This window comes from Sipha flava, unplaced genomic scaffold (assembly GCF_003268045.1).
Source record: "Sipha flava isolate LNK unplaced genomic scaffold, YSA_version1 172_pilon_pilon, whole genome shotgun sequence".
Lineage (NCBI taxonomy): Eukaryota > Metazoa > Arthropoda > Insecta > Hemiptera > Aphididae > Sipha > Sipha flava.
This window is the reverse complement of record NW_020271951.1, coordinates 596,646-599,906: the sequence shown is the minus strand read 5'-3', so window position 1 is coordinate 599,906 and position 3,261 is coordinate 596,646.

Here is a 3,261-nt window from a genome sequence, read left to right as displayed (position 1 = left end):
CTAAATTAACTTGAATTAACTTGTTTTCATTATAAGTATGGCGGGGAAAATTAGATCTATTTTTTAATACATTTTCGAGTTTCGACTTCCCCTTTAGTCAATAATTTCGTTTGAATATTTTTAAATAGTACTCGGTAATGCCCAGTTATATTATAGTTTATAAACTATAATCAATTATTAATATATTATTAATTAATAGGTACTTCACTTCTTTTAATTCTTTGAAAAATAGTCCGTATAGACTGGATTGCAAGAAATTAGTATAATTATAATATTTTTTCCATTATGCATACTATAAAATATTCTTGAAAAATATAAATTAAATAATAAATAATACTGTAAACGTCAAACAAATAGTATAATTTCTTTAATAAATTTACTTACAGATAAAAAATTATAACCCAAATAAACCGAAATAAATCAAACTTTAAAAATTAGGTTCCGGTTTTGATTAGGTTTTTTTTTAACAGTTGAAAAAAATGGTTTCCGTTGAGGTACCGGTTCACAATTAACACAAGGTTCCCGGTTCTATAACCGGTTACTTTCGGTCCAGTTACAGTCCCTGCTAAAAACTGCTTGGCAATGAACTCTTTTATTTAAAAAAAAAAAAAAAAAAAATGAGATAATCGAAAGAGTATATTCGTAGTTTCAGAGAATATGCATAGGTATTCGTTTTTAAATTTATATTTATAAGCATGCGAATATCTCAATAATAAAAAAAAAAAGTTAAATATAGACTAAACAGTGAAGAATAAAAAAAAGTTCTCGTTTCATATACGGCAAGCACTACACGGGCAGCAACTTTTCAGACCGGAAAATTAACAACAAACTATATACATAATATTATTATAATTTACGCCATGACTCGCAAAGAGAATATAAATAACGCTGCAATAGATTCCGGCGAACGCGTGCACAAGGATAAAAACTATTATAAATAATAAAAATTTAAGGTGCCGCACCTATTCACCCGGGTAAAAGTTGAAAAAAAAAAGTTTTTCCTTCTTATCATTTACTTTTACACGTCCATTAATTCGACATAATTATACCGTATACATACTGCACACGTATATAATAAATACGCATTTTTTAAACGCGTACACGTAATATATTCTCTTTAAGTAATACACTAAATCACGCGCATATAATTATATTCAGTGTTTGACAACACCATAGGCCGTAACGTGACAACGTTGTTAAACATTTTTATGACTATTTTTATAAATATCGCATGATTATGTAAATCGCACACACTTCAACAGTAAAATCAGTTTAAAACATTTTTCAATTATTATATATGCACCACCGCGTGTATAATACAAAAATATTATAAAATGGTGGTTATATGTATACCTATAAACATACCTATTAAATTATATGAAAATGTATACCTACTTAAATTTTTCGATTTAGGAGTTAAAACTCAATACATTTAATCTTGTTGTAATATCGTTATGTGTTGATACACTAACTATTTATGTGTTTATGTATATATTCATACTTACTTGTCTTTTTTTTCGTTTCCTCATTATTTATTTATAATTTATTATACGTTTCAATACATAAAATAGGAAAAGCGTTTCGTTTTTATTCAAGTACTTTTATATAATATACATATGAAAGTGTAAGTAATTTTCAAAATCAAAGGTGCACGGCTTACATAGGTTATTGTTGAATGTAATTATATTATATAATCTTTTGTGTTAAATATGTAGCACCTGATTGTAGTGTTCATCTAAGTTATATAAATATTACTTAAGTAATCCAACAATAGTTGGATAATCAATAAGTTATTAAATTTGTAATTGCAAAATACATATTGAAACTTTTATGTAGGAAAAAAGACATTCAGGTTAATACATGAGGTACAATCATACGAAATTACCTTTAGTTAAATACAGTACACATAAATACTATTTTAAAATAGTATATCCATACAAAATGCTATATCATATCGTACGCAGAGTGTGTATTTATAAGCTAATTATATTTATAAGTATTTAATAATGATAATATTAATCCAGAGTTCACGGAATCGTTAGAGGAATTCAAGTTTGTCATATAAAGATGTTTTAGGTGCATGAAACATTATACAAACTGTAATGAAGATGTACAAACTTATGTTGGACAACACATGCAGAAAAATCATGATACGGTAATAATAAATACGCCGTCTACAAAAGGCACTATTTTAATGAAGACATTTCTTTTAATATTGAAAAATTCATACACAATTACATAACATGTGTTTCATAAACGGGTATTTTAACCGAAAAAAATATCTGGAAGTTGTTGACATACATTTGAAAAATATAAGTCATTAAATATTACACTTGTTTATCAAAAAAATCATCACTGCTCGTATAAAAAGCGGCACCCCGGCGTTCCAAGACGTTATTGTCCATCAGCGGACTTGTAAGCAGGCGCTGTTTGTGCAGCATATTAATCATTTCTTTAAATTTATAAACGTATCATCTCGGTTATTAACGGCAGTCGTGCAACGTGATCTTGCTTGAAGAGATTTATTATTTCTATAAAAATTATGTCCTCCAAACGGATTCCAAGTTTTTACAAGCAACAACATTTATGTAATACAATACGTAGATCATTTCCTCTGCATTCTGCTGTACTTGTACATGCACGGTCCTAGGATCTCCCGCTCCCACTATCATCCCCGTAGACCGCGGTCGACCTAGCTCTACATCGCCTTCCGGTTTCCATTTCACCGCATCCGCAACGGTTTCATCGTAATACGTCGCACATGCGTCCTGACCGTATTGCGTAACACATCTTCTTAAGGGCGACCGGACTCTATTCCGATACTATTGTCGTTTCGTTCTTCCGTCACTGTTAAACTCGCCGGCAGGGTATGGTAACATTACGACACGGACATTTTTAAATTCCGCTCGTCCCTCGAACGCGTAATTTGTATCGTGCCCGCTCGTTCCGTCAAATTTGTCGCGAGCGAGCGACCGGAGATAACGCAACGGATAAGTCGGCGTGCGCGTTCCGGGTTTTATCAAATACCGTCGTCTGGGCGGGATTGTTTAACGAAAAGTACAAATTGAAGATAATTATATTATAGTTATTATGATACGGCCCCGCGCGGGTCCCTTTGACGACGACGACGACGACCGCTCCGCGCGTTCCCGTAACGACGGTGACGGCGGCGGCGGCGGCGCGAGACGGAGGTGGCGGCGACGGCGTTCGGTGGGCGTGTCGTCCGGAGGCCACTCGAGGCGTGCGCGTCCGCAGCGAACG